Below are 27,599 nucleotides of genomic sequence, written 5' to 3'. Positions count from 1 at the left end.
TCAACTCCAGAGGCGGGAACTCAGACACCGGACCAGATTGAAGATCAGCTAAAACAAGGCCAGGGCAGAAGCAGCTTTCCATAAGATATGCCCACCAGCCTGTGATGTCAGCTTACCATTGCCATGGCAACACCCAGAAGTTATGACCCCTTTCCACGGCAAGGACCCAATGACCTGGAAGTTACCCTTTTTCTAGAAATTTCTGCATAAACCACCCCTTAATTTGCATGCAATTAAAAGTGGGTATAAATGTGTCTGCAGAACTGCCCTGAGCTGCAGCTCTGGGCACATTGCTTTTGGGGTAGCCCTGCTCCACAAGGAGCAGTGCCTCAGCTGCTGCTGTGTACACTGCCGCTTCAATAAAAGTTGCTAACACCTCCGGCTTGCCCTTGAATTCTTTCCTGGGCAAAGGCAAGAACTCGCCTGGACTGAGTCCTAGTTTTTGGAGCTCGCCTATCCTGCATCACTATGAATGGCGCAAGTGCCAGTAGGGACACATTTAAAGATAGGCACGCATCTGGAATTTCAGCTGGCTAAAGATTAAAAATCTGGATTAAAAACTAATTTATGATAAAATAGAGGGCTAAGAAAAATCTATCAAGTATGAAGTATGTGGCTGGTTTCTGTGGTTGATTTTTTTAGCTAACTCCCAAAGGGCAATCCTCTCCCTGAGATGAACTACTCTAGCCCACCCTTACTCCCAGCTGGAGGCGAACTGCTCTTCTCTCTTTGGAACCTTGAAAGGATTTAGCCCTATAAGGTTAGAGTTGCTGGGAAGATACTCATTGGTATATTTGAAATCTCTCGTGTCACAGGCTTCGAAGATAGCTTGCTAGACAAAGGTAAACAGATATTTGAGTGAGTTTTTCCAAGATAAGCCTGCTCACTGTATTTCCTTTTTACCCATCTCACCTCCAGCTTTTTCACCAATATATTCTAGGATGTCAGAAAATCTGAAAATTTGCCAGTAGATTTGAGATCATTTGAAGTTATAAGAGAAGATAATTCTTTAATTCTTTTAGTTTTTTTTTTTTTTTTTTTTTTTTTTGAGACAGGGTCTCATTCCATTGCCCAGCCTGGAGTGAAGTGGTGCGATCATAGTTCACGGCAGTCTCAAATCCCTGGGCTCAAGCAATCCTCCCACCTCAACCTCCTGCGTAGCTGGGACTATAGGTGTGCATCACCACAGCTTGCCTCTTAGCACTTTTTGAGAACATTTCACCTAAATGGAAGGAACTCTGAACCTGGCAATAGGTTAAAAAAGGTACATGGGTGAAAGGCTATGCTGTGAGATGGAGCACCTGGTGTTTTTTACTTTATGCACTGGTAATGTTCGCTGGGATTAAGGAGATGATTTTGTGCACCTGGTTCTGGTATGACATTTGGAGCGAATCCCTTAGCTCCATTGTTAAAGGTGAGCTTACCTTTAAAAATGAAATGACGCAGATCTTTCTTTTGGAACCCCTGATTTCTCTTTCTTTATCCAAATTCCCCTCACACCCAAAGAAAGAGTCATTGAGATTCTTCCATTGTAGGAAAGCAAGGTCACATGATATAGAGTTCTGAAGATTTAGGTTAAAAAAATGAGACCTGGCCCTTAATGGCATGGAAGACGCCCTTAACAGGTTGTGCTATCTCCAAGGAAGCCGGCTGTGTGGTCTTGTGAGCGATCACTGCTGGGAGCTTGGGCTTGGGTGCTGGCCGCCAGCAGCAAGGACCCCCTTCCTCCTGTGGTTCTCACCTCTGGAGGCCCCTGTAGCTTTGTTTAATGTGTCCGTTAGGTCCTCCATAAAACACATGGTAAGATGGAGCTAGGAGTACAAAAGTTTTAATGAGAGAAAAGGCCTGTGAAAGATAGGGAGAAGCAGCAGGACAGTGCAGGGAAAGCCTCAGACTGCTATACAGATCTGATTGTCTTGGCCAACCCAGTTGGGAGTTCTCAAAGGTTGCCCGTTAGCATGGTCCCATATTGGGCAGAAATGACCAAGTCCTAGTCTACCTGCTGTGCTGAGACTGGGAGCCTCTGAGGATGAGTGTAGCCAAGACTTAAAAGCCTAGGTGAAGCCTGGAGTTTCTAACAGCTCTAAGCTGTCAGTTAGCTATACTCCTTGCAGCTGCCAGCAAGTGATTGCTGGAGGGAGATATGAACAGCACACCCTATGGCTGCCACAACTGGCACTGTTATTGGGGGCCGCCTGTTATTTTCAGCCTCACTTTTTCATCCTTGGGCTTATCCAATGTCTTTTTTTTTTTTTTTTTTTTTTTTTTTTTTGAGATAGGGTCTTGCTCTGTTTCCCAAGCTGGAGTGTAGTGGCACGATCTGAGCTCACAGCAGCCTCTGCCTCCCTGGATGAAGCAATTCTCCTGCCTCAGCTTCCTGAGTAGCTGGGATTATAGGCATGAACCACCATGCCCAGATAATTTTTTTATTTTTTAGTAGAGATGGTGTTTCGCCATGTTGGCCAGGTTGGTCTTGAACTTCTGACCTCAAGTGATCTATCTGCCTCGGCCTTTCAAATTGCTGGGATTACAGGCATGAGCCACCATGCCCGGCCTATATCCAGTGTCTTTATCATAAGATATGGTAAAAATATAATGGATTATGAATCTGACAATCTGAATACCATTTCCTATCGTTTTGCTAAAAATTTTGGATCTGGTGGACAATTCAAACCACTTTTCTGTGTCTTTGTGAAATCTCCAAGGTCCCTCCCAACCATGACACTTCAAAATTTATGATTTGTTCCAGGATTTCCAGGATTCAGCATAACATACCTGTTGTCATCCCTTCCAGGAACTGTGGCTTTTCTGGCCTGGCCCAGGAGTTGAGAATGGTGATGGTTCATGGCCTTCAGTGCTCTTTGGTCTCACCTACTCTTGTTCCTTTTCAGTTTATGTGGATCCGTGAAATGGAAGTTCTCCATTCCATGTCCCTGCCTTCATTCCTTCTAGCCTTTGCATTGTTGTAGGCAGTCACTATACTAAATTTGAAGGAAGCAAAGATGACAATGATATAGTCTCTGCTCTCGGGGAGTCTGGTGGAGGGATCATCATGAACATGCAATTGCTATAGAGTGCTGAGGGTCATGGTCTTCGTGGGTGCTGTGGGAGCTTATGGGGTTCAGGACATCCTACCGCAAAATATGGCACCTTGGCACTTGAGGAAACACAGAATCAGGCCATAGACCCTAGAAAGAATCCTCCTCATCCCTTATCCTCTGAAAAGGGCCATAAAACCTAGCTGAATTTCCCTTAAAATAGGTCATAAGTTCCATAGGAGTCCTCCCTCTACCCAGAGAAAAAGGATATCCTCATGTCTGATGACACAGAGGTGCCAAGAAGAATCTGGACAAACAAGCCTTGCCAGTTTCCCCCAGTTCATTACCATTAGATCACATCTTTTTTTTGTCCTCCAGTCACACTTCTGCACGACTGTCCATAAAACATGCAGGTCTCCATGTTTCTTTGGGTTTCTATTTCTGAAGACTCCCATGTCACATAAAAGTTAAATAAATATGTATGGTTTTCTCTTGTTAATCTGTCTTTTGCTGTGGGGGCTCAGTCATGAAACTTGCCATGCCTGAAGGAATCAATCTTTTCTTCCTTGCAGAGCACTTTAGTATGGGAGTCGGGGGCAGGGGTAAAGGGAGGCTGTCCAAAGGCAAAGTCTAAGCTGAATCCTGATGGATGACTAGGAGTTCCTCAGACAAGTGTGGTGATGGGAAGGGGTGTCATTGAGCAGGTGCAGAGAGGGCATTCCAAGTGGAAGACACACAAGTGCAAAGCTTTAATAGGGAGTGAGGAGAAACTAGAAATTACTTAGAGTGGTAAGGCACAAAGTGGGATGAAAAGGGAAATCAGAGGGTGTTACTTTAGGGCCCCCAAGAAAGCCTATCCTCAGGGAAATGGGAAGCCAGCAGTGGCTGGAACAGCAACAACAACAAAGATTGGCTTTCTCACACCTGCTCCTGATGACCTGACTATGCCCCTATGGCTGTGACTCTTGTGAGCTGTGCTCTCGGGCCGTAGATTTTCGGGAGAGAGGTGGATGTTGCTAGGGGAATGTGATTAGCAGGCAGTGGAGATGGTAAGTTTGACTGTCTCGGCAACATTCTGAGGTCTGTTTTTCCTCCTAGGCGGCAGTCACAGGAATTATTTAAATCAATGTCATTTCAGGGTTGAGGCCCCCAGCACATTGTAATGGAAAGTGCACTGGCTGGGTTCAGAGGCCTGATTGCTCATTGAGGTGGCACCGTTTACAACCTTGAATGACGCTGCTGGGGTTCAGAACACAACACCCCAAAATATGACACTGTGGCATTTGAGCAAACAGCAGAAGCAGGAAGGTCTCTCTCGCCTTCCCTTCTCCTTCTCCCCTGAAGCAGGTCATAAAATCTAAGAAGTTGTTGACCTTCCTCTGAAGCAAGTCATAGGCTCTTCATTTGAAAGGTGCCATCCCTATACCTGGAGGAAAGGAGCTGAAGACAGAGAAATGCCCTGAAGAGTCTGAACAAACAAGACTTGCTAAGTTCCCTCTGGGCTTATTGCCATTAGATCACAGCCCCTTGTCCAATCATACGTTCCCAGCACTGTCCCCTCTTCATCAAACCTAAGAATAAAAACACACAGGTTTCCCTGTTCTTTTGGGACATTGCCAAAGTCTCCTATGTCAGGTAAAATTTTTTTTTAAAAAGTTTGTTTGGAGACAGGTCTTGCTCTGCCACCCAGGCTTGGAGTGCAGTGGCACAAACACAGTTCACTGCAGCCTTGACCTCCCGACTCCTGGGCTCAAGCCATCCTCCTGCCTCAGCCTCCCATTTAACTGGGACCACAGGCATGCACCACCACGGCTGGCTGTATTTTATTTTTTGTAGAGATGGAGTCTCCCTGTGATGCCCAAGTTGACTTTGAACTCCTGGGCTCAAGCAATCCTCCCACCTTGGCTTCTTGAAGTGCTGGGATTATAGGTGTCAGCTACCGCGCCTGGCCTAAATTTTAACTTAAATGAATTCGTATGCTTTTCTCTTGTTAATCTGTCTTTTGTTATTGGGGCCTCGGCCACAAACCCCTGAGCAGCGGCTGAGAAAACATATTTTATCCCTTACAACTCTGGCAAGTAGCAATCTTTTTCAGTTTACTTACTCCCAGTGCCCTTTCCGCTTTAGAATAAGGTCCGCTGATTGAGTCAGATGCCTTCGCACCTTGTCCAGTGACTTGTGTACCTGGCGGTGGTTCTGGGCGTGTGCTCTACCAGCATCACCTGGGAACTTGCTAGAAATGCAAATTTATTGTGCTCCACTCCAGACCTAGTGAATCAGAAATCCTGGGGGGGGAGTAGGGGGTGGGGACTCAGACATCTTGTTTTAAGCAGGCCTGCAGGCGATTCTGGCGAACATTAAAGTTTGATAATCACAAATATAGGGTAAACTTTAATAAAAATTTGCCGCAGCAAACGAGAAAATACCAATTTAGCTCTGTTTGCTGCAGCTTCGCAGTTTTACCGGGAGAGGGCGCTGACGGACCTGACTTTTGCCTTGTCTCGCAGTAGAGCCCCACTGGAGGGTAAACAGCAGCCACAGTAAGTTCTGTTGCAGAAATAAATTACAGATACATATAGGAAAAAGGACTTCAAAAGGCTGCGGCATCAAAGTGTCAGTTAAAGAGAAGGCAACGCTCAGAGTTGCAGGTGGAGCAGCGGGGCTGCATCAGCGTCTCAAATTCCGAAAATATTTTGGGCTGAAGTATTTCTTTGTAGCATTTCGTGGAGCCCCTTTCCTTTGATATACACTAGCCTTCCGACTTGCCTTTGTTCTTTTTTGCACGTCAGGTTTTATCGCTGACAAGCTCCAACGCGTCAAAGGCGTTAGATCTGAGGGCTGCAGCAGCCTTCGCGGTTCCGCATTGAGCTCCTTCCTGCAGCCCACTGCGGAGGTCACGGCTACGTGTGGGCAGGGAAGGCCCCCTACCCACTTCCTCATTCGGACCCGCCACCCTTAGCCCGCGATCACCTTTTGATCTCTTGTGTCGCACTGGTGTCCCCCCTGTTTCTCCTGCAGCTTCCCTGGAGTCCCTCATTGTGGAGCTGTTCACGGCCCCATTCCCTGCATAGCGGGATTTTGCACCCGAAAGAGGCCCTGAGGGCCAGAACTTAATACAACCTTGAATACCGGGGCAGGGAATGGGGGTAAGAAAAAAAAAAAAAACTCCCACTGGTCCTCTTCTCTCTCTCTGGCACTGCATATTCATCTTGCCACCAAGTCACACCCTCATCAGGAAGTCTGGTTTTGGGTGTAGTGGGCACAGGACGATTTGGGGGATTTTTGCATTTGTTTGAGCTACACGGAAAGAGAAATATTTAACTCCTGAAAAGAATCAGCATATCAGGTGCCTTATTACACTGTGTGGATGTGCTATGGAGCAGTTTAGAAACCTTTCTGCAGTCGTGTTCTGCAGATTTCATCCCAACAGAAAGTTGCATCTTCCAAAAAATGTAGTTCAAAATAATAAGGCTTCATTAGTTTTTAAATGACCAGTGCATTTCTTTCTCTTGGGGGAGCGGGGCAGGGAAGGGGATTGTGTGGAGATCTGTACTAGGAAACGAATGCCTGTAGGTGTGGGAGAGACATGTTTTGTAATTTTATGAATATCCAAGGGATATCTTTTCTCAGTTGACACTGGGATGCTCATATATTTATTCTAAACAAGAAATTCGAATGGAAAAAGCTTCACTGTTCAGGAGAGACGGCAAAAGGAAGGGTGAAATCGTTCAGAGCACGGTTTTGGTTTTGTGGTGACAGGTTCAAGGCAATGAACGCACATAATGTTTTGCTCCTCAGGGCCAGGTTGTCTCCAGTGTGTAGTGTATATACACATTTAAATGATGGCTTGGAACTGCAGAGTTATCTTGACTTTAGAATAATAAGACAGAAAATACAGAAAATGCAAGGGCTACTCCGCAGCTGTTCTTGATCTGTCATTGTGATACAATCCAGGTTTTGTTGTTGTTGTTGTTTACTTGTTTTATGGTTTCCGCCCTCCCTCACAATGGTCTACAATCCTGGAGCTTCTCTGTCACTTTCTGGATAACAGGGAACCATGTCTTCCTACCCCCATTTTGTTTTCATTCCCAAAAATTGAGGGTAAAGGTATTTCCCTTCCACTGCATGCCAAGAAGTCAATGCTTGCTGCTGCATCCCCAGAAGAGTGCCCGACACATGTGAGGAGCTCAAGAAACATTTCCTAAATAAATAAACAATCCCAAGACTTGTGCTCTTTCCACTGTGTCAACTTCCTTTTGCATCTTGACCCTTCTCACATGGCAACACCTTTTCTGGGTAGGGACCTTCCCCCTCACTAACCACCCAGAGGTTAAAGTCCTCCTGGGAATCAGAAGATTGTGCTGCTTGCTCAAGATCCAGATGGCTTGCACTGTGCAGCAAACAGTACATCTCTGTCTTGCCTTCCAGCTGTCAAAATCCCAGTGGAATACCCTGGCTGCTCCACTTCCAGCTTCTTTCCCTGTCTGACCCCTTTATAGGCTATATGCCTGGGATCTCCTTGCTCATGCCAAAGTGGGGGAAGGCGTGGCTTCTATGGACTTGATGGTCCTACTGAGAAAAGGCAGATGAAACTTCACTTGAAAGACCAGGGATAAGAAAGCCTACTCGGCATGACAGCATCCAAAATCCATTTGTTGGACATAAGTTCTGAGACAGTTAATTGTATGTGTCACCTTGACTGGGCTGAGGCATGCCTGGGTAAAGCTGATAAACATAGTTTCCGCTGCTCCACCTGCAACTCTGAGTGTTGCCTTCTCTTTAACCGCCACTTTGATACCGCAGCCTTTTGAAGTCCTTTTTCCTATATGTATTTGTAATTTTTTCTTCTGCAACAGTCAATGAGGGTGCAATTGCCATTTGAATCAGAAGACCAAGTAAAGAAGGTCCATACTTACCAATGTAGGTGAGAGTCATCCAATAATCTGTTGAGCACCTGAGAACAAAGGTAGGGGAAGGAGGAGTTTGCCCCTTTTTGCTCCTGCCTGGTTGCTTGAGCTAGGACGTTGGTCTTTTCCTGCCCTTGTGTATATCCTATTGGTTCTGTTCCTCTGGAGAACACTGATTAAATACAAGATTCTTGGGCTCAGTCATTTGAATGTTTCCAGTGGTTTCACTCAGATTCCTTTTAGTATCTATTTAACTCATTGTGTTCCTAGTGTCCCATGCCCTGTGGTGAAAACATCTGGGTTCAGCGGTGGCGGGTTGGGTTGACTTAGGGCTAGGACTGGGCTGGAAATTCAGGCACACACTACTTGGCTGCTTCCTCCAGCAGCCCGGGCAAAGCCCCTGAGCCTCCTCCTGACCTGAAATTCTTGTCCAGAACATTAAGACAGTGGGATCTTTAAGCTGGGAGCTCTGATGTTACTGCATAGAGTTCGCCTCTGATATTTTCCCTTTCACTTTGTAGTAACTCTAAGACTAGGTTCTAGGAACTAGGTTCTTGCCCTATTCTTTTTGTCTAAGCTCTGCTTATACCACTCTTCTGGTAACTGAGTCCTAGTCTTGTTCCCTACAGGGCCTGAGCTCCTGGCCCCTTTCCCTGTCCAGGGATTATGGCTCACTGTAGCTTCGAATTCCTGGGTTCAAGGGATCCTCCTGCCTTAGCCTCCAAAAGTGCTGAGATGACAGGCATGAGCCACAGCACCCACACTCACCTTCTGGCATTTTTTGATCACCTTCTCTCACCTGCGTCATGCCCAGTTATCCTGGGACCAGAGTCTTGCTCCTAAATGCTGGACACTGTGCTGGGTTTCTATTTCTGGGTCCTCCCGATACAATTACTTGGCTCTCTGAGGGAGTGCTCCAACCGCCCGTCTACCCTGTTGGATACAACTGGACTTCACGATGTCGATACTCCCAGAGACTTCTTCCTAGTACTGACTTCACCCAAAGAAGTCTGTGTGCCCTCAGGTCCCAGCTGTCCTAGTTTGGCTCATCACTTCAGTCTCACCCCTTCCGACTTGCACACACCTCCAGAGAGACTTCCTTGACACAGGGTCTTGCTCTGTTGCTCAGGCTGGAGTGCAGTGGTGAGATCATAGCTTGCTGCAACCTCAAACTCCTGGGCTCAAGAGATCCTCAGTCTCCCACCTCAGTCTCCCAAGTAGCTGGGACTACCGGTATGTGCCACCATGCCCAGCTAAATTTTTATTTTTTTTTTGGAAAGACAGGGTTTCCCTATCTTGCCCAGACTGGTCTTGAACTCCAGGGCTCAAGTGATCCTCTTGCCTTGGCCTTCCAAAATGTTGGGATTACAGGTGTGAGCCACTGTACCTGGCTTAGAGAAACTTTCTTTAGAAAAGATTTAGAACACCAATTTGTCCCTAGCACCACTCAGTTTAAAACCTTCAAAGGTTCTTTGTTCCCTTTCAAAGAAAGTTCAAATTCCAAGTTATTATCATCCTTTACCAGACTGTAGTATGATACAGTTTTGTGTAGTGGTTAAGAGCACAGATCCTGGGTTCAGACTGCCTGCATTCAAATTCAGGGGCTCCCTTTTAAGCCAGTTGATGTTTCTCAATCTGGGTCCTTGGAAAATGGCCAAACAGCAGCAGCAAGCCTCTCCTATCTGCTTGCACAAAGGTGGCACAAATTGCTATTGTTTCTATGACAACTGATGGCTTTTTCTCTCCATTTCATAAAAGCTGCCTGTGGAAGAAATGTGCGAGGCAGTGACTGGCCTGGTAGACCACCCAAGCAATGTATGTCACGATTTTATTGTCTTCACCAGTCATGGCTCTTTGTCTCCGAGTTCTGTCATATACTAGCTGTGTGAACTTGCTCTTGGGCCTCAGTTTTCTTACCTATAAAGTGGTGATATTTAGTCTTAGGGTAGTCAAGAGAATTAAGTGAGTTGATATACCCAAAACACTTAGAACAGAATCTGACACATCATAGGTATTGTGTAACTGTTAGCTGTTATCAGTTTTCAAGACTGATTCTCTCTAGCTGTCCACTTTTACTACATGTTCCACCTAGACTGAACCACCAGTGTTCCCCTTGAACATATCATGGTTTATGTTTATACCTGTTTATGTGTTATTTCAACTACTTGTCTTTCAAAACCCAGCAGGATTTCAGCTTAGGAGAAGCCTTCTTTTGCCTCCTACATGATTTAGATGATTCTACCATACTACAGGAACAGCATCTACTACTATGCCATCTTTTAACCTGTAATTGACCTACTGTTTCACCTGCAATACAGGAGGCATCTTCAGAGGAAGGGATGCTTCTCAGTGTTTGCGTCTACAGTTGCGTCTAGGACAGTGTTCGTGGAGAGTGAATACTCATTCAGCGAAAGGACTCCATTGCTTGTGAAGTTGTGGTTATGATCTTGGTTTCCTCAGCTATTAAAGGAGCCAAGCTTGACCTTCCTTTAGCATGACCCAGAGTGGTTCAAGCCAGTAGCTGTTCTTACACTGACTCAGTCCCTGCGTGATGATGACTCATTGCTGGGGTTTTACCTTCCACAGGCTCTTCTGATAGATGGGATTTTCTGAAACTTCTTTCCTCCCATTGGATCCATGATTCCAGCACTGTCCTCCATAGCTTCTCCCCGTCTTCTCAGGGAGAAGGTGCTTTGTCCTGTGGACTGTGCAAAGACCTTCTTGCTGTAGAATGTAGAATGTGTGACTATGACCGAGCCATTCTCAGAGGCTCATCAGAAGTGCTAGAAGAAATACCTTGATTGTCAGAGACTTCTAGTTACCTATAAATGTCTCTTTCTTCTTTTACTTAGCAGTGGTACTTTGTTCAGAGTAGCAATGAATCCAACCTAAAGACCATATTTTCCATATACCTTGCAGCTAGGTATGGACATACGAATAGATTCCGGCCAGTGAGTTTTACATGGAAGTGTTGGCTGCTACTTCTGACAAACCTTTGCAGAAAGGGAAGAGCGTGCCTTTTATCCTCTTTCCCGCTGTTTGGAATGTGGTTGTGACTGCTGTGGAAATAACAGCCACTGTGGGCCCTGAGGCTGAGGCCCTCAGCCTAAAAGTGGAAAGGAAATCTGAAAGGAGCCTGGCTCCCCAACTGTGGTAAAACTCCCATAGTAGCCCAGGTCTGCCAGTTTCTGGCTTTGGCCAGGGCTCTTTTTAGCTTAATTTAATATTTCACTTCTTACCAAACACCCAGAATTCAAGAAGACAGGGCTCTTTTTGACTCTCTGTCTCATGCAGCTAAACCAAATCTGACTGATTTGGTGTGCAATTTGTTCTTGTCCTAGCAGGAGCATGCGGAAAGCTTCTGAATGAATTTGGATCCTGGTTCAGAATCGAGCCTCAAACCAACCCACTTGACTGGGGTGGGGTTGTGTGTCTTCCCCCTGTGAATGGCTGCCCTCCTGCCTCCTACTGTTTCCGTGTGATTCCCAGCCTCATTCCCTCAGATCTCTAGTTTCTTTTGCCCTTCATTTGGATTTGACTTTCTGCCTGGTGAACAGACCCACTGCCCAGTTGGTATCACCCATGGCTTTATCACCAAACCCTAAGTCTCCACTCCTGGCTCCCTGATCTGTATCTACAAACCTTGGATACTCTCAGCATCAGTACTGACAAATAAAAACAGCATAAAGAGCAGGAGAGAGACTCCCAGAAGGTCTGCTAACATATCTCTTCTCCATGAGCCAATGAGACCTGAATTTTTACATGAGCTTAATATAGTTAAGGCCACTCTGTCCCATCTCTCAGGCCGACACGTTCAGTATTGGGTGAGCCACCAGGGACTGCCAGCCATTTAGAGCCCACTGTTGAAGGATGGGGTTACTGATTTATGGGGAAACCATTCTGCAGCAGATGGAAAGAGGCCTTCAGTTGAGGGAAAGCCACGGCCACCTGGCCTTGTGCGCTACTCTATCAGCGTGGTCCTTGGCCGCTCAGCTTCACCCTTGGGAACTGTTCCTTTCCCAGTGCTAGACTTCATCACCAACTTAATTATGGTCTCTTAGAGATGATTATAGCTTCTCCTGATGAGAACAGATCCCATCAGACTGAGGTCCACACACTCGGCACCCTGCTGCTCCCCGTAGGATGACGCTGGTGTAAAAAGGTTACCGTTGCTTCATTAGCCCTTGGAGAGGGGAACTGGGGGTTGAGTCTTTCTGAAAGTGTTTCCACATTGAGGGCTGTATTTTAATTAACCCTCAATCCTAAGCAAATATGTGACAGCCCACTTGAAGGGCATAGGTTTGCTGGCTTGGCAGAAATTCAGGGGCTCCCTTTTAAGCCGGTTGATGTTTCTCAGTCTGGGTCCTTGGAAAATGGCCAAACAGCAGCAGCAAGCCTCTCCTATCCGCTTGCACAAAGGTGGCACAAATTGCTATTGTTTCTATGACAACTGATGGCTTTTTTTCCCCTTTTCATAAAAGCTGCCTGTATGATGGACAGCAGCATGTGGAAGAAATGTGCGAGGCAGTGACTCGCCCGGTAGACTGCCCAAGCAACCTATACCATGATTTTATTGTCTTCACCAGTCGTGGCTCTTTGTCTCTGAGTTCTTTCCATTGTTTGCTATGCAAGTCACACAGAAGGAAGAATAATAGCTGCTAGGCTGAAGGAAGAGAGACCCCAGCAATTTGTATGCAATCTCATTTGAACTCTTGGATTTGGGAAGGCAGTTTTGCTTCCCCGTCCCCTTTTTTTTTTTTAACTGCTGCTCAGCTTCTTGTGCTTAATGAGGCTTTTCAGAAAGGAACACTAGCAAACAACAAAACATGAGTTCTGCCCTTTAAGCAATTGCTTTCTAAATTATTTATCAGAATATAGTTGTACTATCAAGGTGAATAAAGAATTTCTATATTTGTAATGTACAGGGCCTACGTCAAACAAGTCAGATTGTTTGGCTCCTATAACAGCAGTGGCATTTAACATCCCATTTCAATGAACGAGGAATCTATAGGAAAAAATAACTTTCTGAAAATAACAATTACCAAATTACGTTAAGTATTTCGGTTAGTGGTTCCCAGTCAGAGGGCTGAATATCTTTGGAAGGGCATAAACATCAGTGCAAGGTATGGCAAATCTATTAGACAATCACTATGTCCACAGTGTGAATAAATACAATGGCTCCTACAGATAGGTCATTTTATTTTTCAACTGTGTATAGATGCTGTTTCAAATAGCAAAGTGCAAATGGATTTTCTTCTTTTCCTTTTTTTTTAATTTTTTTTTTTTATTTTGAGATAGGGTCTCACTCTGTAGCCCAGACTGGAGTGCAGTGGCATGATCTCGGCTCACTCCACCTCCACCTCTTGGGTTCAAGCAATTCTCCTGCTTCAGCCTCCCAAGTAACTGGGATTACAGGCATGAAGCTGGGATTACAAGCGTGCATCACCACACCTGACTAATTTTTGTATTTTTAGTAGAGACGAGGCTTCCCATATTGCCCAGGTTGGCCTCGAACTCCTGGCCTCAAGTGATCCGCCCACCCCGGCCTCCCAATGTGCTGGGATTACAGGCATGAGCCACCACGTCTGGCTGCAAATGTATTTTCAAAAGTAGCTAAATTACTAGAAGCTTCTGGCCATTATTTTTTCAGTCAACAGATACAAAACAAACATCTGCTATAATGGGGGAGGGGTCTCAACAATTTTTAATGTTAGATAAGGGTTCTTGTAGGCAAAATGTCTTGGAAATTGTACTCTGTAGTTTCCCCAGATGGGTAAAGAAGTTTCAAGAACATTTTGGGAGCTAGGGTATCAGACATCTAAAGAGGTGTTTAGAGATTATGTAAGCTGTCTGGGCAGCAAGTATAGAGATCACCCTATAGATAGAGAGATTTAGGTAAAAATAAGTCCTGGGTTCAAGATCAGATGGCTGGAAGCGGGCAGTGTGGGGAACAGTCTTGCATCTAGTTCTTGACCCTAGCAGGTGATGTAGAGGTTTGCATGAGACAGAGAGAACCCAGAAATAAGGGGGCTTGACTTAGAGAATCTCTCTGAGTCTTCTAGCTTTGATATTCTGAGGTTTTGTATCATATACCAAGTAGCTGGAAACTATCTAGGTTGATTGCTTTTGGGGGCTTTGAGAGCGGCGATGGGGTGCGGAACACACTACCCCCAAATATGGCTCCTTGGCATACTATTTTATGCCAAGGAAACTGCAGAAGCAGGATGGTCCCTCTCTGACCTTCTTCTGCCTTTCTCCCCTGAAGCAGGCCACAAGAGAATTCTCTGTTTACCTTCCCTAAAAGAAGGTCCTAAGACTCTTGTTCCAGAGGGTTCCTGCCTTATACCCACAGGGCAAGATGAATCTGAACAAACAGGCCTTGCTATGTTTCCTCAGCTTATTACCATTAGATCATATCCTTTTGTCTTCCAAACTTCTACACATCTGTGGACAAAAATACAGTTTTCCCTTGTTTCTATGGGTCTTCATTTCTAAAGCTCCCATATCATGTAAAAATTTTATTAAATTTGTTATGCTTTTCTCGTGTTACTCTGTCTTTTGTTATAGGGTTCTCGGCTGTGAACTTTGGGATGGGTGAGGAAAAGATTGTTTTTTCTCCTCTGCAGCAGGAATAATAGCAAAGTTACACAAGTTAAATGGCACCCGCACTTGGTTGGAAAACTTGTGGCTTGGGAACTTTCTTGGGAACTTCATTCCATAATAGTGTGTTATGGATCTGCTCAGAAGAAGACTTCATCTCCTCAGTTCACTCCTTTTTATTTGTAAGTATATTAGCAGTAGCAGACATTGCTTGAGGGCTCAGAATTGGAGAAACTCCTTAGTTCCAAGACTTCAGAGCACACTCTGCAAAGGATGGGGCAGGGATGCTCTGAAGGATCCCAAATTATTAAATGACCTTTGTATGTCTATCTGCAAAATGGGATTCAAGCCAGTGGCCCTGTTTTTCAGTTAGTGGTGGTAATATCATATAACTTAAAAAGCATTTTGCCCAATAAGTGATAGTATTCAAACCTAAGAGTCTTAAGCTTGTTTTGTGAAACCAGCTCAGTCTAAATGATACGGCAAATAAGACAGTGGAAAAAATAAATTATAGCTTTTGAAGGCTTCTTTTATTAAATGAAAAACAGTCATATTAATATTAAACTTATGGACATTGTGTTCTCCGCACTGCTGTTACTGAGGTCTCCAGCACCTTCTCCCTCCTGTGTAAAATGGCAACTCTTAAGGAAAAACTCATTGCACCAGTTGCGGAAGAAGAGGCAACAGTCCCAAACAATAAGATCACTGTAGTGGGTGTTGGACAAGTTGGTATGGCGTGTGCTATCAGCATTCTGGGAAAGTCTCTGGCTGATGAACTTGCTCTTGTGGATGTTTTGGAAGATAAGCTTAAAGGAGAAATGATGGATCTGCAGCATGGGAGCTTATTTCTTCAGACGCCTAAAATTGTGGCAGATAAAGATTATTCTGTGACTGCCAATTCCAAGATTGTAGTGGTAACTGCAGGAGTCCGTCAGCAAGAAGGGGAGAGTTGGCTCAATCTGGTGCAGAGAAATGTTAATGTCTTCAAATTCATTATTCCTCAGATCGTCAAGTACAGTCCTGATTGCATCATAATTGTGGTTTCCAACCCAGTGGACATTCTTACATATGTTACCTGGAAACTAAGTGGATTACCCAAACACCGCGTGATTGGAAGTGGATGTAATCTGGATTCTGCTAGATTTCGCTACCTTATGGCTGAAAAACTTGGCATTCATCCCAGCAGCTGCCATGGATGGATTTTGGGGGAACATGGCGACTCAAGTGTGGCTGTGTGGAGTGGCGTGAATGTGGCAGGTGTTTCTCTCCAAGAATTGAATCCAGAAATGGGAACGGACAATGATAGTGAAAATTGGAAGGAAGTGCATAAGATGGTGGTTGAAAGTGCCTATGAAGTCATCAAGCTAAAAGGATATACCAACTGGGCTATTGGATTAAGTGTGGCTGATCTTACTGAATCCATGTTGAAAAATCTATCCAGGATTCATCCCGTGTCAACAATGGTAAAGGGGATGTATGGCATCGAGAATGAAGTCTTCCTGAGCCTTCCATGTATCCTCAATGCCCGAGGATAACCAGCGTTATCAACCAGAAGCTAAAGGATGATGAAGTTGCTCAGCTCAAGAAAAGTGCGGATACCCTGTGGGACATCCAGAAGGACCTAAAAGACCTGTGACTACTGGGCTGTAGGCTATAGAAATTTTAAAACTACAATGTTATTAACTCTGAGCCTTTAGTTTTCATCTGTGTACATGGATCACAGTTTGCTTTGATCTTCTTCAATATGTGAATTTGGGCTCATAGAATCAAAGCCTATGCTTGATTTAATGCTTGCAATATGAGCTCTTGAACAAATAAAATTAACTATTGTAGTGTAAAAAAAAAAATTAAACTTATGTTCTCCATGACGTTCATAAAATTTGATATAAAATATTGCCAGCTCATCTGTTGAATGGCTAAACCCTTCAATTTACCCAATCTTCCCCTATAATTAACATCCTGTTTTGCCATTTTCTTTAGCTGGGAAATATTTGCAATGAGTGCTATATAACCACTGCCTCCAAGTTAAGTTTAATTTAGTTTTATTAATATTTATGCATAGATAATTATTCTTAACTGCATAAATGCAAAAATATAGATTTCTTGTTGGTGCAACCTTTTTTCTTTTTGTCTTGCTTTCTCTCTCCCCCAGAATCACTCCCATGTCAACACCTTTGCATGTATTCTTTCTTTTATATTTATCACACACAAATATTCAATTCTATCTATGTCAACACTTGTACATTGACCGGAGTTTTGGAGTATCTCACTCCTTTACTACAGACAGGTTCCTTCCTTCCCACCTTTTTGCCATGTGCCTTCTTTAGTGACATACAGTTACCAAATCAAATGGCTATTTTGTAGTGACCCCTTTTCTAGGCTCGTGTTGATGACATCATATAACTTTTTTTTTTTTTTTTTTTTTTTTTTGCGATGGAGTCTCAATCTGTCGCCCAGGCTGGAGTACAGTAGAGCAATCTCGGCTCACTGCAAACCCTACCTCCCAGGTTCAAGCAACTCTCCTGCCTCAGCCTCCCGAGTAGCTGGGATTACAGGCACATGCCACCATGCCCAGCTAATTTTTGTATTTTTAGTAGACACAGGGTTTCACCATGTTGGCCAGGCTGCTCTCAAACTCCTAACTTCAGGTGATCTGCCCACCTCGGCCTCTCAAAGGGTTGAGATTACAGGCATGAGTCACTGCGCCTGGCATAACTTTAAAGCATTTTGCCTAATAAATGATAGCATTCAAATCTAAGAATCTTAAGTTTGTTTTGTGAAACCAAGTCAATCTAAATGATATGGCAAATAAGATAGCAGAAAAAAGTAAATTACAACTTTCGATGGCCTCTTTTTTAAAAAAATAAAAAAAGTCATAGTAATATTAAACTTATGTTCTTCATGTGATTCATTAAATTTAATCTAAAATATTGCTAGTTCTTCTGTGACCTCTTGTGATAAGAAAAGCAACTCCTGTTATTAACAGAACTGTGCATCATATATTCTAAAAGGCAAAAACTTCTTCTTTTTTTTTTTTTGAGACAGAGTCTCATTCTATCACCCAGGCTGGAGTACAGTGGCACAATCTTGGCTCACTGCAACCTACACCCCTTGGGTTCAAGTGATTCTCCTGCCTCAGCCTCCCGACTAGCTGGGATACAGGTGAGTACTAACACTGTCGCCTAATTTTTGTATTTTTAGTAGACAGGGGGTTTCACCATGTTGGCCAGGCTGGTCTCGAACTCCTGACCTTAGGTAATCTGCCCTCCTCAGCTGCCCAAAGTGCTGGGATTACAGGCGTGAGCCACCAAGCTTGGCCATAAAAGGCAAAAACTTAATAATGAGATATTTAATGTTTCTCTCCCATGATTAAATATTGTAATCCCATTAGAGATCCTATATTGAACAAATACCACGATCTCTCTCAAATGGTACTGATCCTTGTCAAGTAGCCCCTCCTGAGGTTCCACTGGCTTGTAACTGTGAGTTCCATCTTCATCTCTACCGCCTGTCATGAGGTTTCATACTTTCTCCCGGACTTCTGATCCAAAGGCAGCTCCTGGAGGGGGTCTTATGTTGTATTCATGTGTTTCAAAATAACCCTCTGCTTTTGTTGTGTGAATGACTGGGGTATGGTGCCCCAGAAACTGATTAGTGAGTCCTAGCCTTCTTCCTTCCTGCATGCAATTCAGTCCTTGTAGAAAGCAAAGCCTTGTTTTTATTTTTTTATTATTATTACTATTTTTTGAGACAGAGTCTGACTCTGTCACCCAGGCTGGAGTGCAGTGGCGGGGTCTTGGGTCACTGCAAGCTCCGCCTCCCAGGTTTACCCCATTCTCCCGACTCAGCCTCCCGAGTAGCTGGGACTATAGGTGCCCACCACTATGCCCAGCTAATTTTTGTGTTTTTTTTTGTATTTTTAGTAGAGATGGGGTTTCACTGTGTTAGTCAGGATGGTCTCGATCTGCTGACCTCATGATCCACCCGCCTCGGCCTCCCAAAGTGCTGGGATTACAGGTGTGAGCCACCACGCCCATCCAAGTCTTGTTTTTAATTATGTAAGATCTGTGTATCCCTCTCATCCCACCCCAGCACTTAAACACTGATATGGTTTGGCTGTGTCCCCGCCCAAATCTCACCTTGAATTGTAACAATTCCCACATGTCAGGAGCGGGGCCAGGTGGAGATAATTGAATCATGGAGGCAGTTTCCCCATACTGTTCTCATGGTAGTGAATAAGTCTCGCAAGATCTGATGGTTTTTATAAATGGGAGTTCCCCTGCACAAGCTCTCTTGCCTGCTGCCATGTGAGATATGAATTCGTTCCTTTGCCTTCCACCATGATTGTGAGGCCTCCCCAGCCATGTGGAACTGTGAGTCCGTTAAACTTTCCTTTGTAAACTATCCAGTCTTGGGTATGTCTTTATTAGCAGCATGAGAACAGACTAACACAACTACCTTCTTCATAAACCTCTCCTCACTTGCCTCTCAGGAAGTTTTACTTGATTGGCAGCCTCCCTACCTTTGCCTCAGGGATGTGATCTTTCCTTCATCCTCTTCTCTACACACATTTGGGAGGCCAACAGCTCCTAGGACATTAACCATCATCTTTTGCAGCAACTTCCCAAATATCTCTGTCTAGACTTGCTCTGTCTTACCTATAACATGAACAATCAGTTGGATATTTCAATTTAGCTGCTCCACTGCTGCCTTTTCTTTGACATGTTTTAAGTGAAAACTGTCAATTCATTAATTAATGCTCCCACTTCTTTATTTACCTTTTATCAACTCTCTGTTTAAAATGATCATTCCTGGCACTAGGTGCAAATTATTAGAATTATCTTTGTCACTTAATCTCATATCTATATCTGATCTATTGCAGTGTTAGTTAAGATAATGCTGATACAGAAAATAAGTAAAAACACAGATAATAGCTCATGATAGCAGCACATTTCTCAATTACATTACATCCCTAATAAGAGTTCCTACTCACTGGGTAGCTCTCCTTTAAACAGGGAGAAGGGACATGAGCGCCTTCCATCCTTTCGCTCTATCATGTCCTAGGCTCTGTGCTTGCTTGATAGAAGGGGAAAAGAACAAGGAGGGTGAGGTGCGGGAGGTCTTCGGTTCAGACCTGGGAGTGTTGCCCTGCCCCTCATTTATGGTATGCTCCTTTGGCTGGAACTCAGGCACCTCACCAATGTAACGATAAAGGTGATTGGAATGTATTTAGCTGTGTGTCCTGAAAGAGTAACAAATGCAAGGAAGCTGGCCAGTCTCTGCCAGTTGCCAAATCATGCAGATTGTTCTTCTGTAGTCTTTCCCATCCATGTCCTTTGCCCATTTCCATGGCTACTGCACTAGGGCAGGTCCTTATCCTGTTGTATGTGGAATACCACAATGTTTGCTGAATGATTTGTTTTCTAAGTTGTTTTCCCACGTCTAGTCTTTTCTCCTCTAATGAATTTTGATCTAACAACCAAAGTGAGCTTTTCAACCTACTCAGGGACTCCGTGTTGCATAGCGTTCAGAGCTCTCCAAAGTTTGCCTCTGTATTCTTATTTCTTTTGATTCAACTTCATGGACGCTTTTGTATTGTCCAACTGATCTATTTAAAGTGTCTGGTCTTCAGGTTCTTCCTCACTCAGTTTCTTCCACCTAACTTTAAACGTTGACATATTATACCTGAGTGAATAAACTGACTTAGCAGTCAGAGTGTGTTTAAATTATGGCGCTGCCACTAATTAGCTTTATGATTTTTCTATGCCTGTTTTCTTTTGAAAAAAAGAAAAAATCAAGGTATAAAACCTACCTGTCCATGTTTAGAAGTATAAATAAGTTTGTTTAAATAATGCCCTGAGTTGACTGGTATTCACATAATAGTTATTAAATGAGCAATGTGCAGTAACTAAGAATGTCCTTCTCCATTGGTAACCACTCAACTCCTACACTTTAGTCAATATTTTACCTAAGCATATTCAAAAATTTGAAACCTTCCCCATCCATTCTATCCCAAAGTGATCTCTTACTGTTGTGAATCGTTGAATCTACTTATTTGCCAATTAATCTTGTAACGGTTTATGATATCTTTATGTGCACAGAACTTTTAATGTTATCTTTTGTTGGAAATAACCTTTCCTGTGAAGTTTCCCCCGCTTGCCAGTGAGATTTGGAGAACTGACTGTGGCTTATGTATCCTTTAATCTTCAGTGCCCTGCATAGTGATGTTTTTTGGTAAGCATATCAGTAAGAGCTGTTTAGTAATAATAAATACATTTCTAGTTTTCATTGTTGTACTCCTGGCCACGAAGTGAAGGGACATGTAAATGTTTATTTGGTAGATTTTAAGGTACCAGTTAGAGGGGTTCTGCTGCTCCAAATTATGAGAATTCAAGCTCATAATTATGAAGAAATTGATGGAACTGTGAATACTGAGCCTGCTGGCATCCTGGCCCCCAACTGGGGCCATTTGAACACTTCACATTAGTAATCACTTCTTTGCAGGGTAGTGTGGGCCCCCCATGAGCAGTTAATTAGGGGGAGCAGGTTTATTACTGCAAAGTGGTTGAGTTTAGAACAAGCTAAATAAGAAGATTGAAATCATTTTGGAAGAAACATGGGATATTAATACATTGGCTGTAAGTAATGAAAGATAATGATAGCATTAAATTCTAGCAACAATATTATTAACTGCAAGGGAACTAATTTGTAAACTCTGAGATGGATTTGCATTTGATGAAAGGACCACTGAGAATGCCCACCATGGAGACACCTTTGGTAAGATTTGAGTGTAACTCTTAGCAGCTGCGTTGTCTGGGGCTCATTGCAATGACTGGATTTGGATTCTTTGGCAGTGAAAGATAAACACCCTTGAGGCAGGGGAATAGGGTCTGGAGGCAGGGAAACTAAGGGCTTCCAAGAACTAAATCCCAACCTTCTTCACCCACGTAAATAACTTTGTAACTTTACCTCAGCTATGGCAGAAAATATTCTCTTCATTTGCATAGGGTATACAGCGAGTAAATAACTTTATAACTTCCCTTCCCCTTCATTATATAGGGCTTGAACTAAGTAACCAATGGGAAACCTCTAGAGGGTATTTAAGCCCTGGAAAACTCTGTAACCAGCACTCTTGATGCGCTTGCTTGGGCTGCTCCTACCCTGTGGAGTGTGCTTTTGTTTTCAATAAATCTTTGCTTTTGTTGTTTCATTCTTTCCTTGCTTTGTTTGTGCATTTTGTCCAATTCTTTGTTCAAAATGCCAAGAACCTTGACACCCTTCACCAATAACACCCTGGAGAGGGGCAAAGAGAAGTTGTTGTTGTTGTTTCTTTTTTAACAAAACAAAACTTCATATTCCTTTAATAGACATGAAAAAAAAGTCACTGATGATTTTTATGACATGCCTAGGAGTGGATGCTGAACACAATGGTGTTTGCTGGCCTCCTTAGGTGGGTGGGTATAGGGCACAGGGAGTAATAGTGGTGGGAGGTTTCCAGGGTTTTTCTTCCCCTTTCTGTAACAAGGTGGTATTGAGAGTGGGACAGCTATTTAGGAGAGAGGAACTGGGAGGGAGGCAGATGAGGAACCAAAATCTTTTCCTTTGACCCTAATTTGCTCCTGAAATCATCCCACTGTCAAGGCAGGAAGAAGGAAATAGGGAGCCAAAAGGGCTAATGGAGAGAGGGGAAAAAAAATCACCATTGTTCCGTGTCACTGGGCTTTGACAATACTTTATAGTAAAGATCTGAAGGCTGCTCTCTGCAGACTATCCAAAGAACAAGCAGTGTTTTGTAAAACCATCTCGAATGTTAAGGGGACATTTGAGCTTTCTTTGACATTTACCTTTCTTCCTTTTCTGATTGACTTCAAATTTGAGTTACATTAATATTATTTAACCTAGTCCAGATCTTTGCTCTTCTTGCCAAATATCCTACAACATTTCCTTTAATTTTATGGAAACAGACCTAGAGACATGAAGGTAGATTAGTGATTTACTAGATCTACAAATTAGTAGCAAAACCAAGACTAGAATACAAAACTGGGGATTAGCAATTATTTGCTTTAACTATTATATGTTCTTTGTTACCAGTGAAGAGCTTATTGTGTTGCTAAGATACAGTCTGGTCACCGTTGAAGGGCATTGTTCTATGTACAATGAAGACACTTGGCTTGATTCATTGCCTTGGGGTCTTAATCATATTATTTATTTCTCCAATTCACAAAATTTTATAATTCACCATGGGTGTTTTAGTTAATTAGTACAAATTGGAAAGGTCTTACAGAGTACAGAATTATTTCCTACAGGACCCTCTTTGGTGATTATAAATCCAGTTTAAGTAAATCTTGACAAAGATAAAAGCAATTACTTCAAGTTCATAGAAAACCTCTAGGTTCTTATGTTTTTCAATATTGTCCAGCAAATTCCGCATTATAATTTTAATGTTAAATTATATCTTTTGAATTACACACACCCCAGTATGCATGGAAAAACTTAGAAACTTCATAGCGTCATTTCTCCAAAGGCTCGTTCACTAAATCTCTAGACCTTTTCTTTGCATCTTAAAAACCCAGGCAACAGGAATTGGTAAAGAGACACTTACAAAGCTGTAGAAAAACCCAGGTTCTTGTCACACGACCAGGAAACGTTAGGCACGAAGACATTTTGAAGTGTGAGGGGGAACGGAATGTATTGGACGAAAAGGAAAGGGAAAAATAACTCTGTGCAAAGCTAGATAAAGTCCTGCTAGCAGGTTTCCCATCTCACAGATTGAATCCCAGGTTACTACGGAGGAACCTCCTACCGGAGAGATCAGGCTCCTTCCCCCAGCAAACTGCGCGAACTGCTCCAGGCTCCACCCTGCCCTCCCAGTGCGCAGGTGGGCATTATTCAGAAAGAATCACCTGGGAAAGGGCAGGCTTCATCCAGACCACAGTCCAGTTTTTCAGCCTTCAAGCTGCTTTAGGCTTGAAGGAGGGGTTTTTCCCAGGGACCCTCTGCTGCCTCCTGTCACTATTGAAACCAATATTGCATTTTTTTTTTCTTGCATAGAAATTCTAATGCGCGGTGGCTCACGCCTGTAATCTTAGCACTTTGGGAGGATGAGGCAGGCAAATCACTTGAGGTCAGGAGTTTGAGCCCCGCCTGGACAACATGGTGAAACCCCGTCTCTACTAACAAAATATAAAACATTAGCTGTGCGTGGTGGCATGCGCCTGTATTCCAGCTACTCGGGAGGCTGAGGCAGGAGAATCGCTTGAACCTGGGAGGTGAAGGTTGCAGTGAGTCAAGATTGTGCCACTGCACTCCAGCCTGTGTGACAGGGCAAAATTCTGTCTCAAAAAAAAAAAAAAAAAAAAAAAAAAAAAAAGCTATTTTATTCTCTAATCAGATTTTATTGAAATGGAATGCAGCATGGTTTATGATTTTTTAAAATGGTATTAACTATTTTTTATCTACCCATTTGTTAGATAATGAACAGTAGGTAGATTCTCTTTCTCACTGTGAAGCATAAGGATAGAACGTTCAAGTCTGTGAAAGCAGTAGTGCCATTTAGAATCCAAAATGTGAAAAGTTCAACATAATTAACACAGAGTAACAGTTTGCTTCATAGCATTTTGAAATTGACATATCATAGACAGTTGTACTGCTTCTGAGTTTGGTAACATTAATAAACAAGTACTTGTAATTTAAGAGTAATTACGAATCCATGTGTGATTTTCTAATGAAGTCAAATAAAGAAATCAGCAATTGGGAAGCATTCTTCAGTTCTTAATTAGGAAACTAGCAGCAAGTTAACAGTCTTAATTTTCATCCAGTTTTCCCATTGTATTGCTCTTATGTAATGGTATGAGAAAGCAATTGTGTTTGGAGAATGCCCAGTTTGACAGCACAGTACTTGGAGCTATGAAATCCTTTCCTCTACCACTCTTAGAAGCAGTGCTATTCATGTAACATACTTTGCACTTGGCAGAAAGAAAATGCTTTGAGATCTTTGGATCTCAAGGATCCAAGGATCTCAACGTGCTGTAGGAAATTATAGCATATTTAATTCTTCAAAAGAAGAATATGAGGAAGACATGTGACGAATCTTATTGGACTCATTTTACATGTAGAGACATTTGACAGTGTAGCTGACTTAGTCAAAGCACTGTAAGGAAAGAATAGAGCTTACTCTCCATATTTCCAAAAGACATTAAGTTACTGATAAAACAAAGCTGAATTCATTACTTGCTGATGTAGGGAGAACACCCCCTTGACAATGTCTGAGGTTTCAGAAGATAGAGCTTAGGGGCATAAATTTATAGGGTTTGGAGGTCTGGTTGAAAGTAGGTTCAGTTTCAATGTAGTTGTCTGATTGGATCAGACAAAGTTCAGGTTATAATACTTCAGGATTTGTAGACCAATAAATCACACTTTTACTTTCCTGGGCAAGAATTTTCTGTAATAAATAGTAGAGGTATATTGACATAAGAACCTTCATTTTTAGGCCTGATAATTCAGCTGTGGAACAGCAGTCCCATAGGACCCTGATCAGATTAGTTTAGAATTTATCCATCTATCCACTCACCTATTTGTCTGTTCATCCATTTATCCATCCGTCCATTCAACCAATATTCATTAAGCACTTCTTATTTTTCAGACACTGTGACAGATACTAGGGATGTGGACATAAATGACATAGTTTTTGCCCTTAATGGGCCCCTAGTCTAATGAAGGCCACAGATACCTTAATGATGGCTATGATTACTAGTAGTATTGAGAGGTGGCAACATGCTAGCAGCCGTCACTCTCAGTGCCTCCCCGGCCTCAGTGCCCACTCTGGCTGTGTTCAAAGAGCCCTGCAGCCCGCCACAGCACTGTGGGAGCCCCTCTCTGGGCTGGCTGAGGCCATAGCCACCTCCCTCTACTCTCGGGGAGGTGTAGAGGGAGAGGCGTGGACGGGAACCCATGCTGCCCCGGGGCTCGCTACCAGCGCGAGTTCCCTCCGGGGTGGCTTGGCTGGCCCCGCACACGGAGCAGATGCTGGCGCCGCCGGCCCAGGGCAGTGAGGGGCTTAGCACCCGGGCCAGTAGCTGCAGAGGGTGCCGGCAGGCCGGCACTGCACTCCAGTTGTCTCTGGGCCTCAGCTGTTTCCCAGTAGGGCAGGGCTCAAGACCTACAGCCCACCATGCCCAAGCCCTGCAGCTTGCCATGCCCAAGTCCCTCCCTCTGCCATGGGCTCTCACGCTGGCCCAAGCCTCCCTGATGGGTAGTGACCCCTGATCCCTGGCTGCTGGTCTCATGGACCACCCAAGGGCGGAGGAGTGCAGGCCCTGCTGGGGACTGGTGGGCAGCTCCGCCTGCAGCCCCTGGTGCCAGATCCACTGGGTGAGGCCAGCTGGGCTCCTGAGTCTGGTGGGGACTTGGGGAACTTTTATGTCTAGCTAAGGGATCATAAAGGTACCAATCAGTGTTCTTTGTCTAGCTCAGGGTTTGTGAATACACCAATCAGTACCCTGTGTCTAGCTCAAGGTTTGTAAATACACCAATTGGTACTCTGTATCTAGCTAACCTAGTGGGGACTTGAAGAACTTTTCTGTCTAGCACTCTGTGTCTAGCTCAAGGATTGTAAATGCACCAATCAGTGCTCTGTGTCTAGCCAATCTAGTGGGAACTTGGAGAACCTTTATGTCTAGCTAGAGAATCCTAAATACACCAATCAGTACCCTGTCAAAACGGTCTAATCAGCTCTCTGTAAAGTGGACCAATCAGCTCTCTGTAAAATGGACCAATCAGCAGGATGTGGGTGGGGCCAGATAAGAGAATAAAAGCAGGCTGTCCCCATTAGCCAGTGGCAACCCCCTGGGGTCCCCTTCCCCAGGAAGGGGAAGCTTTGGTCTTTCGCTCTTTGTGATAAATCTTGCTGCTGCTCACTCTTTGGGTCCATGCTGCCTTTATGAGCTATAACCCTGACGGGAAAGGTCTGCAGCTTCACTCCTGAAGCCAAAGAGACCACAAACCTATTGAGAAGAACAAACAACTCCAGACGCGCTACCTTTAAGAGCTGTAACACTCACTGTGCAAGGTCTGCAGCTTCACTCCTGTCAAGGAGACCAAGAACCCACCAGAAGGAAGAAGCTCCAGACACATCTGAACGTCTGAAGGAACAAACTCTGGACATACCATCTTTAAGAACTGTAGCACTCACCACGAGGGTCTGCGGCTTCATTCTCGAAGTCAGCAAGACCAAGAACCCACCAATTCTGGACACAGTATTATTACTTATTTTTATTTTGATAGAGACAGGGTCTCCCTACCTTGCCCAGGGTGGTCTCCAAGTCCTAGACTCAAGGAATCGTTATGCCTTGGCCTCCCAAAGTGCTAGGATTACAGGTGTGAACCACCACGCGCGGCCTTAAGAAATGGTTATGATAGCAAATGCTGTTGAGGTAAGAATAAAATAGGGGGAGATAAGATGAGAAAAGTAGGTTGTTACTCAGTTGTAAAGGGGCTCAAATGCAGTGTTCAGAAAGTCTAGCTCTATTTGGTAGGCCAGGAATTTTTACTCTTGGCTGCACTTTAACATCACCTGCAGATAAAAAAAGATGATAGCCCCACCCAGACCAATTAATGTCAGAATCTCTGGGATAGGGTCTGGACAGTTAATGCCCTGGTAATTCTACTGTATAGCTAGGACTGAAAGAGACTGACAGAGTGACCGAGGTGCCATCAAGGTTTTTAATGAAGTCAATGACAACTTTTGAAGTGCATACAAATGATGGAGGATTGAAGCAACCAGAGGTGGAGACCACTTGGAAGATTCTTGCAACATTTGAGGTGTGGCCTCAATGAAGGCAGGGGCAGTGACTCTGCAGAAGCAGGCAGATTCAAGAGGCACTTTGGAGTTATTTTTGATGCTCCTTTGATTAGCTACCTCAGTCTTTCACTTTCATCACAATGTCTTGCAAGAACAGAAAAAGTGCTAAAAAATTCATGAACTGAATTAACAGAAATGTTGATGTTTACTGTGTGAACAAAAGCATAGTGGAAGGTAGAATCAGTCTCACACAAT

The 27,599-nt window shown here is 43.8% G+C and overlaps 1 long non-coding RNA gene and 1 pseudogene across 1 annotated transcript in view; both read left to right on the top strand.

Moving 5' to 3' along the window:
- The first annotated feature begins 7,917 nt into the window (after positions 1-7,917).
- Positions 7,918-27,599, top strand: part of LOC105485482 (uncharacterized) — a 40,885-nt gene continuing 21,203 nt past the window's right edge. Inside the window, exons 1-3 of the long non-coding RNA XR_989594.2 lie at positions 7,918-8,004; positions 14,572-14,727; positions 17,591-17,707. This is a non-coding gene — a long non-coding RNA (uncharacterized lncRNA). The remainder of the gene's footprint in view (positions 8,005-14,571; positions 14,728-17,590; positions 17,708-27,599) is intronic.
- Positions 15,114-16,207, top strand: LOC105485481 (L-lactate dehydrogenase B chain pseudogene; annotated as a pseudogene).

Source organism: Macaca nemestrina, chromosome 1 (assembly GCF_043159975.1).
Source record: "Macaca nemestrina isolate mMacNem1 chromosome 1, mMacNem.hap1, whole genome shotgun sequence".
Taxonomy (NCBI): domain Eukaryota; kingdom Metazoa; phylum Chordata; class Mammalia; order Primates; family Cercopithecidae; genus Macaca; species Macaca nemestrina.
Note: the sequence above shows the minus strand (reverse complement) of the source record. Positions and strands in the feature narration are given on the sequence as shown.